The 12,319-nt window shown below is 38.5% G+C and overlaps 1 protein-coding gene across 2 annotated transcripts in view; it reads right to left on the bottom strand.

The window, feature by feature from the left end:
- Positions 1-11,544, bottom strand: part of LOC118278646 (Kv channel-interacting protein 1) — a 173,650-nt gene extending 162,106 nt beyond the window's left edge. For both annotated transcript variants that reach the window (XR_007706929.1, XM_050703890.1), the window contains exon 1: positions 11,188-11,544. The gene's annotated coding sequence lies outside the window, so the exon portion shown is untranslated. The remainder of the gene's footprint in view (positions 1-11,187) is intronic.
- Between the last annotated feature and the right edge of the window lie 775 nt (positions 11,545-12,319).

Here is a 12,319-nt window from a genome sequence, read left to right as displayed (position 1 = left end):
GCATTTCGAACATCCATGGGCGGCGGCGATTGCTTACCATCAGCTGATTCGTCTGCTCATTTACCGGCTTATACCATAAAAAAGTCACAGACAGACAGACAGAACGTACAATTCTAATTCTATATATACATTCTGTAGGAGGTTTATGGCACAAAAAAGGGTCAGAAAACATAATGTTTTGAGGTTACCAGTCTGATTGGTACAAGGTTTTTTATTATGTTTCATGATTCCAAGCCTTTTAAGACACGGCCTTTTGAGATAGATGTGTATTGAATAAAATATGGTTGGTTTGGTGTCGTTTAGTTATTTATTTATTAAATTGTAGAGTTGTAGTATGAGAGTTTTAGTGAATGTACTATGGATAAAGGTAAGGAATTTTCTGTGTATGGTGACTTTTGCTAAAACTTTCTCTTGAAAGGGTAGACAGATGTTGCACATTTTTAACCCCCGACGCAAAAAGAGGGGTGTTATAATAAATCTAAGATGTTCTAAAAGTATCTGCCACGGCTTTAATGGGAGCTAGTGTTATGTTCGAAAATTACAATAGTAAATATAAATAATTGATTATGTGTAGTTTTTTTTTTCATACAAAAAGTCTACATAAGAGTTTGTTATGAAAGAGCTATCTCTTTCACTGTCTCTGTCGCTTCGTCAATGAATGCAATTGATAGCGATTGTTTTCATTTACAAATACGCATCGTGTGTATTTTTGAACCAACTACTTTAAAAAGAGTTAAGTCTACTTAACTCTCTCAATGTTTATTTAACTTCTTGATATTCACAAATGCTGCGAGGATATAATAGCTAAGCTGTGAAACTATGTGACCGTTTCCCCTGATACTAAGCTATGTAACTGTGTAGCTATGCGAGAAAGATGCAGCTCGAGTATGCGGTGTATCGATAGTAGTGAAGCCATCCATAAACAACATAGTTTAGCTGAATCCTTTTCCACCAGTGCTAAGCTATGTGTACCAATGAATATGATTGGTGGAAGCCAAACGCATCCACAGCAACGTAACGTAGCACATCTCTGGTGGAAAAGCACGCTTAGGTTCATTCTATTTTATGAAAAAGCACGCACAAGAAACTCCATTCAACGAACGATCGACGAAATTTTTAATACCTAATTTTATTTATACTCACGAAAAAGCCATAAAAACCTACTATTACTTTACCTATAACGTATGAGTTTTTATTGAATACCGTAAAATATGAAATTACCTTCTTTTTTACATCGGCCCATTTGTCAAGATAGGGATCACACTAACACCGTGATATATTGAAGAAAAATTGCTTTAAAAAAGGTTTTTTAGGCCCAAGAAAGATTCTTAAATGATTAGGGTTTAAAGGGGTCAAATATATTGAAAGTAAGCAGGTTTTTGACCTGTTTTTGGGGTCAAAAATCTCGGGTTTAAGGGTTAAAGTGTTTCTTCCTTCCGTGAAGCAGTCATGCTAGCCTCAAAAAGCCAGACCACCATGGATGGGTCCCATTAGGAATAACACGGTGCTACTTTCTTTTTAAGGGGGGAAAATCATCCAATGAATCCGCCTTGGGTGAAGCGAGAAGGAGTATCAGACACTTACTGACAAAAAAACCACCCCGTTCCTACTCCTAGCTGCTTTTCGAGACGGAGCCCCGGTAAACCCGCTAGGTAGTCCGCAGCTCCGGATTAGACATCAGCCCTATTGGGCCCCATCTGTGGTGGTCTAATGACTCTTTGAGGCACGCGTCGCACGCATTCTAATGTTAGCCCAAGACTGTAATCAAATCTACACTTCACTACACTCAGACCAATGAACCTCAACGAAAAGAAATTCTCGTAACACATTTATAAAAGTTGTTTGTATGAACTGGAATCGAACCTCGACCTTGTAGCATTTGATATAAAAACACGGATAACTCTTAGAATAAATATAGTCCATTGAGTTATTTATTCTCTGTTTGAGTAGCGCGCATGGAATAGTTTTAGAGTGGCCGTCAGTAGCCAGTGATAAAAATTGTGTTTAAAAACATACAAAACATGTTTGTTACTACCGCTACTCTTCGCGCGGGTGTCATAATAGTGTGAAGTTAAATGTGGGAGATCCATGCTTCGGCACGAATGGGCCGGCTTACCGGAGTGATACCACGGCCTCACAGAAAACCGACGTGAAACAACGCCGAACGCTTTATCGTTTCGTAAGCAATCGGCGCCGTCAATGAACACCAGTCTATACTATTCAACAACATTTTTTTCTAGCAACATTATCATTTACTAATTCTCTGCCTCGTTGGTCGGGTGGTCGCAAGTGCGACTGCCGAACAAGGGGTCTCGGGTTCGATTCCCGGGTCGGGCAAAGTATTGCTGGGATTTTTTCAGATTTTCGAAAATTTCTCAGTAGTAGCACGGAGTCTGGAATTGTGTCCAGTATATGGCAATAGGCTCACCTCCTATTACATGGGACTTATAACACAAATGGTGAAAATGGGTGAACATTGTATAGCGGCATTACGTGTCGTTTTTTTCTATAATCATTTACTAATTCTCATTTGTCCGTCAGTCTGTCTGTTTGTTACAAGTGCATATCAATATTTGATAGAAACCACACACCGACACTTGAGACTGTGTATGAAATAAAAATACAGACATTACATTTTTTGGCAGATGATATTTTCGTAGTAATATTATCAATGCGAATGTTTGTGTGTATTCTTGTTACTCAATCACGTCAAAACGGCTGAAGGGATCGGAATGCAATTTGGAACAGGGGTAGATTATGAACTGCAATAGGGATGATGACGGAGTATGAAAATTAAAATTCTATTTCGTCCGTCAGTCAGCAGTCAGCAGATAGATCTGCTATCTTCGAAAGTATTTGTTTCCGTAAGAAAGTAAAAAATGTGTGTGTAATGTTTTAAAATAATCTACAAGACGGACATTAAAATGAAAATTAGTCATCTACTCTATTGTTAGAGTGTTTTTTCATCACAGATGTGCTACGTAGCTATGCTACGAAGATGCCATAGGTAAACTGTGAAACTATGTGACCGTTTCCACTGATACTAAGATATATAGCTGTGTGAGGAAGATGCGCAGCTCGAGTATGCGATGTATCGATAGTAGGGAAGCTATGTGTACCAACGAATATGATTGGTGCAAACCAAAAGCATCCACAACAACTTATAGCACATCTCTGATCCGGAACTACGGACTACCTAGCGGGTTTACCAGGGCTCCGGCTCGAAAAGCAGGAGTCGGAACGGGGTAGTTTTAAGTCAGTAGGAGTCTGACACTCGCTGTCGCCTCGCCCATGGTGAGTGAAATCATTGGACGATTATCCTACCTTACAAAATACATAGCACATCTCTGGTGGAAAAGCACTATCTCTCCATTCAAGCCGGAACATAGCTCCCCCACGATGTTAGTAGGTATCGTAAACAGACAACAAATACAGTTTAGAAATAGGTGTGAAGTTTCTTTTTAACTTATAAAATTTTACGACATCCATTTTATACGCTAACGTATCTATACTTCAAAAACGGTATATTTAATTTAGTTTACATTAGAGATATATTAAAAGCTCAAACAAACATTTTATGGCAACTTCAAAGGTGTAATAAACTAGTCAAGTTTGTGTTTATATTACTTGCTTCCTTCTTGCTTTGTACTTTCGCTTTGTTTGTGAGAAATTCGACATAGCATTAAATCTTACTACTATTATTAAAATGCCAAAGTTTGTATGAAAGTTTTAAACATATTGAACGCCGTGGTGGTCACCGGTGAACGACGTTAGCGGAGGATTTGCCTTCAACAGTTTTCTATTGGCAGTCAAAGACTTAAACTGACATGGTCACAAACACTTACATTAGAACTTGAGACGGGATATTTACCATGTTTATTTATGTTTATGAGTTTCCGATATTTCGGCACTGTTGCAAGCGCCATGATCACGGATGAACTGGAGTAAATAAAGTAAAAAGGAAACTCATAGACATAGAAAAACATGGTAAATATCCCGTATCAAGTTCTAATATTTGTATGTATGTTTGTTACTCAATCACGTCAAAATGGCTGAAGAGATTGGGATGCAAGTTGGAACAGGAGTTGTTTATAAGGACGTGAAACAAGTCCTGCGTTGTGTGAGTAAAGTTACCGGAGGCCCAATTACCTCAACACATAAACTATGACATTAGCATACGCTAATATTAATATATTGCAATTTTAACGTCTGAAAAGTGCAAAAATACATGTCTTGTGACTACAATTATCGAATACTAGCCACTTCCACGCGGTTTCAACCGCTCTGCTCGGTTCCTATTAATCGTAGCGTGATGTTTTATAGCCCATAACCTTCCTCGATAGATGAGCTATCCAACACAAAAATAATTATTCAAATCAGACCAGTAGTTCCGGAGATGAGCGCGTTCAAACAAATAACTCTTCAGCTTTATAATATTAGTATAGATGTTAATCCTGTGCTATCGTATTTAGGCTTTTATGTACAAATAACTAAAGTAAGAAATAGGTAGGAAGCTCTTGTGTTCGAAGTTAATAATAAGATAAACATTATGCAGATTGCAATACGCAATCCTATTTTCGTCTTTACAAATCTAGAACATATACACAATACATAAAATTAAATAAACAAATATATCTTTTTTTATTGAATAAGACGGTAAACGAGCAGACGGATCACCTGATGGTAAGCAATCGCTGCCGCCCATGGACACTTGAAACACTCGAGGCGGTATAAGAGCGTTGCCGGCCTATTGGGGGTTAGGAATGTAAGGGTTGTTGGGGAATCGGGGATTGGGAAGATTGGGAAAGAGGGGAATTGGGCCTCCGGTAACCTCACTCACAAAGCGAAACACAACGCAAGCGTTGTTTCACATCGGTTTTCAGTGAGGCCGTGGTATCACTCCGGTCGAGCCGGCCCAGCAGTGCCGAAGCAAAAAAACAAAAAATACTAATTCTAATCCCAATTCCATAAAAAAACATAATCTTTAAATCTAACCTCAAAAAAAAAACACAGCTAATTCCCGCGAAAACGCGAACGCCACAGATTAAAAACAGAAATGTCAAACGCCGGCCAAAACTATTAAACCTCTTTGCTTGCTAGAAATGTTATTAAATGCAAACTCTTTGCTGCGTGCGTGTATGGCATCGAGCCAAAATGTCGCGTTCGTATGTAGCTAAGTAATAGTTATTTAGTCGTGTTAATAAAATATTTGGACGCTTTAGCTACAAGATTTGCATATTTTTCTATTATTGTGGTGCGAAATTGTATGTTTTTTTACTTCGCCTGTGTTGTTTGTTGAATATTAAATATGGAGCAAGTAATTGATACGTTTTATTACAACTTTCGTGTGACATACTAAATTAATTATTATGTTATCGGTCTAATCACGTAACTGTTTGACGAGGAACTCGACTAGTTTCAAGCTGAGTTTTTTGTATAAGGGAGGAAAATCATCCAATGTTTTCTCTCGCCTTGAGCGAGGCGAGAGAGAGTGTCAGTCAGTTTCTTACTGACTAAAAAACCTTATAACACAAATGGTGAAAGGTGTACATTGTACAGTGGCATTACGTGCCATAATGCGTACCTCTGCCTACCTCTTCAAGGATAAAAGGCGTGATGTACACGATGCTTAAGCTGGAAATCGATGGCACCAATACTTTAAATTGAACCGTCTCGACACTTTTCAAAGTCAAAACAAAAATTTTTCTTTTCACGGTATTGTATGGAAGAAAGAAAATTAACACAAAGTATACAAACCCATTGAAATGAGAAATTAAAAGTACATTTCTTTACAAAAAGAATCAGAATAAATCAAAATCGTTTACTTAAAAATCAGTATTTGAAAATGAAAACACGACAAAAGATACACTCCCAATTCCCAAATCCTCCCTTCCCAATCTATCCAATCCCCGATTCCCCAACAAAGCTTAAATTCCTAACCCCCAAAATGCCAGCAACGCACTTGTAACGCCTCTGGTGTTTCAAGTGTACGTGGGCGGCGGCGATTGCTTACCATCAGGTGATACGTCTGCTCGTTTAAAAACAAAAAGTATCTTTGCATACGAAGTGGCAAGAAGCTAATTTTGTATAACAATGTGCGAATGTATGGTGTTACAGCGTTAATATGGAGTTTCATGCCAAAATAAATCGTAAAGTTTAATGTGTGCTACGCTAGCTCTCGTTCGCATTCCAATAAATACTACGGAGCCATTACAACTATTATTAGCTGGGTTTTTGACACGATATTTTGTTTACAAATGCTTGACAGAGACAGTTTTACCGGTAAACGGGCAGACACATCACCTGATAGTAAGCAATCGCCGCCGCCCATGGACACTTGAAACACCAGAGGCATTATAAGTGCGTTGTCGGCCTTTTGGGAGTTAGGAATTTAAGGGTTGTTGGGGAATTGGGGATTGGGAAGATTGGGAAGGGGGGAATTAGGCCTTCGGTAATCTCACTCACACAACGAAACACAACGCAAGCGTTGTTTCACGTCGGTTTTCGGTGAGGCCGTGGTATCACTCCGGTCGAGCCGCGCATTCGTGCCAAAGCATTGCTCTCCTACACACAGTTATGTGGGAGAGCCATGGTTCGGCATAAATTGGTCGAATCAACCGCAGTGTTACTACGGCCTCACAGAAAATCGACGTAAAAAAATGCTAGTGTTATAGCATTCAAAGTCAAAGCATTTATTTCAATTAGATCTTAATTAGGCACTTTTGAAACGACGACAAATTGAATTGTCTGTCAGCCTGTCTGTCAGTGAAGCTAGGTGCTCGTTCCAAAGTGTAGCTTCGAATGGAGAAGAACGAGCAAGAAACTCCATCCATTCCAGAGCTGCGGACTACCTAGCGAGTTACCAGGGCTCCGGATCGAAAAGCAGGAGTAGGAACGGGGTGGTTTTTAGTCAGTAAGAGTCTGACACTCCCTCTCACCTCATGAAAGGCGGAAAAAGTCATTGGATGATTTTCCCCACTTAAATTACGTAGCTGTTAAAAACTAATTATTATGTTATCGGCTTACTCACGTAACTGTGTGCTCATGAGCAGCATTCCGCGACACACGAAGCGACGATTGTAGCGCTGCTACTGGCCGCGTCGTGTGACGCGGAATCCTGCTCATGAATATGAGCCTCTAGCATGGCTTGAAACTAGTCGAGTTCCTCGTCAAACAGTTACATGAGTAAACCGATAACATAATAATTAATTTTGTATGTCTCACGAAAGTTATGATGGTAAAAACCAAATGCAACTCTAATCCAACATCTTTCATCAAAACAAAACCCAAGCTAACTATAACTTATTATTCATTTTAACAAACTACGCCGTAATACTAAATAACAATGGGAAAGAACATGTGCTGCATTGTTCCATGGTCAAGCTATGAGACATACTACTTGCAATAGAGGCCTTTAATATTTAATGCACCGCTGTATACTTATTACCGACTTGCCAGTTGAAGTATAATGAAAGAGGAGCCTCTTATAATAAGCTTTACAAGGCCTTCTTGTAAAATGAAGTGCATTTTTGCTTTGCTTTGTAAAATTTTATGAAGGATTTTGTTTCTTGAACTATGATTCATTTTATTTCTTGACTATAAGTAGGTACTTATGCATTTAAGGTCGTAGTGGCCCGGAGGTTTAAGACGCCCGCTTCTCATGCAGGAGGTAGGTAGACTGTACGTGCCAACGGCAAGTACCATGTGACTTTTCCCAAGCTATACATATGTACTTTCTAAGATTATTTGGGGCCCAGTAGGGCTGATGCCGACTTGGAGCTGCGGACTGCCAGCGGGTTACTGGGGCTCCGGTTTGAAAAGCCGGAGTAAGACAGGGTAGTTTTTAGTCAGTAAGAGTCTGACACCTCCTCTCGCCTCGCCGAAGGCGGGAAAAGTCATTGTTTGATTATCCCCACTTAAAAAAATAAAAAAGAACTTTAAAAAATATTAAATAAGGGCCATATCACAAGTACCCTTAACCGAGAGACATGCAAGAATGATGACTATTGATGAAGCGAAAGAGATGTGTAAGATTCGTAGCTATTGGTGTTCCATTGTCTCTGCCTACCGACATGGGAGACAGGCGTGCGGTTATGTATGCATGCATCTAAAAAAAGCCTTCTAACCATCTTCAACCACAAATCACAAATCATACTATAGTTAATATTGTCCCATTGCGACGCAGACGTAAAATAATTAAGCCTTGCCGACAAATGTTCCTAGTAGGAACGAGGCTTTATAAACAAAAAAATATAAGTTATTTCCCCATTTACATTATTCGTAGACATAGTACGAATGTTTGTAGGTACATGTTAAGATTTCTCCAGTGGCCAAAGTGTAGCGGACTTAGATTGCATGCATTTTTAAAACGACTCTCATCCCAACCGTCTTAGATAATTTAATTGATTATTTCACGGCTCAAACTTTAAATATTTTAACACAAGAGTCATAAAATTGGAATCTTCAATTATTTAAAGGATGTGGTTTTGTTTTTTGAGTCTTCTCTCGCCTTGGGCGAGACAAAAGGGGGGTGTCAGACTCTTACTGACTAAAAACCACCCCGTTCCTACTCCTGCTTTTCGAACCGGAACCCTGGTAAACCCGCTACGTAGTCCACAGTTCCGTTAAATGACGTGTGGTCTGATTGCTTCTAATATTAATTAGACACAATTGACAAACGGTGAAGAAAACCATCGTAAGGAAACCTACGCTACTTAGAATTTCTAATTACAACTTACAAGTTTGATATCGCCAAACCGCATTGAGCAAGCGTGTTGATTAATTCTCAAACCTCCTTTGGTCAGCAGTTGTCATTCATAGGCTGGTGATGTTATCTAGTCTGTTATGAGGTGGTGTCTTACAAAATCCACGAAAAAAGGGAGGGTGGTGACAAAGGAGGTTGCAAATCCTGGTCCCACTTCCAATAGCTATGTGTGCTACATCATTGGATAGGTAATTTTGAGCTGAATAAAAGTTACTATGACGCCAAGTTCCAAATCTTAGTCCGTTCACAGTTATTCTTTATTAAACATGGTAGTTTTAGCAGAAGCCGGGTACCTAATTTCTATTTTTACGTTATAAATGCATTTGTGCTTTAAGCACAAATGATTACCTCGTTGGTCGAGTGGTCGCAAGTGCGACTGTCGGACAAGGGGTCTCGATTCCCGGGTCGGGCAAAGTATTACTGAGTTTTTTTCGGCTTTTCAAAAATTTCGACGTTGTCTTGCTTTGTCACAACTAGTGTAGAGTGATTGCACTTCCCCTCTGCGCACCCTAATTCATACTTAAATAAAATATGATGCAAAACGGTTGACTGTTGCTAATGTCTCCTAAGGGGTCATTATAGTTTCAGGAGGTAATCAAACTCATTAGAAACGGCAAAGGGGAAGACACGGCTTCGAGATCGCTAATAATTACAAAATTGAATATTTAAGACTGCCTCGTTGGTAGCAAAAGGGTCTCTGGTTCGATTCCCGGGTTGGGCAATATTACTGGGCTACTAGAAAATTTGTCAATAGTAGCACGGAGTCTAGAATTGTGCCCAGTATATGGCAATAGGCTCACCCCCTATTACATGGGACTTATAACACAAACAGTGAAAAGTGGGTGTACATTGTATAGCGGCATTACGTGCCGTAATGTGCAGCTTTGCCTATCCCTTCGGGGATAAAAGGCGTGACGTTGCATAGAATATTTAGGACCGGCTTCTAGTTGCGTCGTTCACGTTAATAGGGTAAAACAGCCTTATGGGTTATCCCAGACTATAAAACTACATATTGTTAAGCTAAAATACACACACGGAGCTGCGGACTACCTAATTTGTTTACCGAGGCTCCGGCTCAAAAGCAAGAGTAGGAACGTTTTTTAGTCAGTAAGTATGACGCAGAGTCAAAAGTCAAAGTCAAAATTATTTATTTCAATTAGACCAGGAAGGCACTTTTGAACGTCAAAGCAAATATAATAATATTAATAACGTCTGTCTGACGGTCAGTCCTCTAGTGAAGCTATTTGCTCGTTCCAAAGTGTAGATTCCTATGGAGAAGAACGAGCAAGAAACTCCATAGGTTACTCTTTTCCAATCGCTTTCTCTCGACTCGCCAAATGCGGGAGAAGTCAGACTAGAAGTCGCCGAGCGAAGTGGAAACTATCGTTCTTCTCCTCTAACAATATCTTCTGATTTATTTCGTTGCGGGATTCAAGAGACTTATTCATGCACTAAATTCGATGATTTTTTTAATGTACCTACCTATTCCTTATTGTTAGGATATAGAAAAGACTTGCTGTTCGTAAGTCTCGCTAAAACTCGAGAACTGCTGGACCGATTTGGCAGATTTCGGTCTTGAATTATTTGTGTCGGTACAGGGAAGGTTTAAAAGGTGAGAAAAAATATATTGAATACAAAGTTTGTCTAGCCATTATATTCAGCAATCATTGTGCCGATAGTCGTATCTGCCAATGGCCTCATAGCCAAAAGCCTCGACCAACACCTGAGTAGGCTAACGTTCTAACGTTATCCTACATCAGGCTCTTGATGGATCAAGATCCTGATGCAGAAAGCAGTACTTCTGGACACGGCGCGTATTGTCCGGAAATTCCTCTCTCTTGAGTCCTGACCGCCGGTAGCTTGGATTTATCCCGTTACTGGTGGGCTACTGCTTTTTATATATTTTTAAATGTTATTTTTTCCTAATAAAAATGTAATCAACAAGATAAGGTGAATAAAGAAATGGAAATATTCATATAATAATAAAAACGCACATTTTTATTTTAGCGCCAAATATACGTCATTCTCTATGGTAAGATGTTATAGATGTCAGAAACGAAATTGCCATTTGTTAATACAAGCAAATAGGTAATGAATTATTACTTAAATTAATTTATTTAAAGACAAATAGAATTAATGGTAAGTAATTTTAGTCTAATTTTACGTACCTATTTAGTAATTGGTACCTATACCTACGGAATAGGAAGAAATAAAAATAAAATACAGCATTTTTATGAACTAAAAATTTATTAACAAAACAACCAAAAAATAAGCGACACGCGAGTCAAAAAAACAAAAGTAAAATATTTAACATCCACCCCGATTCATGATTCTCGATTTTAATAAGAAATAAATATATATTGTTAACAAAAATCAATATTTAAAACATAGATAGGTAAATAAAATCCATATTTCATACTTACGTTAAGATTTTACTCCCACAAAACACAGAATCATCACTTTTATTTTTGTAATAGGACAAAACACAGCATACAGAGATATTGAACGCGAAAAATAAAAATATTACAATGTACGAATGTCCTTCTTCAAGCCCGCGTCGAAACAAGCGTCCGATTGCAAAACGTTCACATAAGCAATAATAACTACGATTTTAACTAAACAAAATCGATTATTTCAATCATTTTATTCAACAAATGCTACACAAATCTTTTACCGCGGTATTTTCACAGCGTTTAGCACTAAAAATAGATGAAATGACGCGTCGCGCGCGTTCGCTGCGGCCCGTTGTCGGGCGGGTACTGGCGCGAAGTTGCCAGTTGCATAATTAATAGTTACCAAGGTGTATCGACTAGGTATTTTGGAAATACGGTGTCTTGAAATGTTACTTGTGGTATTTTATCTTAAATGGGAGGATGCTGTGATATTTTCCATGGCTTGGTTATTAAACAATTATTGTGCTTATTTAGTTTATATCGTGAGAAAAATGTGTTTATGAAATAAGAAAATTAAGTGTGAAAGAACTATGTTTTTGGCACGAATCGGCTCAACCGTAATGATATCACGGCCTCACAGAAAACCGACGTGAAACAACGTTTGCGTTGTGTGAGTGACGTTACCGAAGCCCCAATTACCCCAAACCCATGGGTTTTTAACATCACAATAGGTCGGCAACGCACTTGTAACGCCTCTGGTGTTTCGGGTGTCTATGGACGGCGGCAATTGCTTACCATCAGGTGATCTGCTCGTTTATCTCATAAAAAACTAGTAAAATAAAGATGATTTTCACGACTTGTTTAGGTGTAGGTACTCCATATGCGGTTCAGGTAATTTTAATAATTTTTTAAATTATATTTATACTTGTAGTATTAAAGATCGTCTTTAATACAATAATAATTAATTTTTCATATATTATTATCTTTTTACCATTTGCCGTCAAAGGGGATGCATATATTTATTTATCACATAAATCCGCTAGCAATTCGGAAAAATCCCAAAGAAATCCAGTTATTTTGTCCGAACAAATCATCATTGACAATATGAAACTACTAACATTACATTGAGAAAATCAAATTACCTACTATCCATATATAATTT

This window comes from Spodoptera frugiperda, chromosome 24, assembly GCF_023101765.2.
Source record: "Spodoptera frugiperda isolate SF20-4 chromosome 24, AGI-APGP_CSIRO_Sfru_2.0, whole genome shotgun sequence".
NCBI classification, from domain to species: domain Eukaryota; kingdom Metazoa; phylum Arthropoda; class Insecta; order Lepidoptera; family Noctuidae; genus Spodoptera; species Spodoptera frugiperda.
Note: the sequence above shows the minus strand (reverse complement) of the source record. Positions and strands in the feature narration are given on the sequence as shown.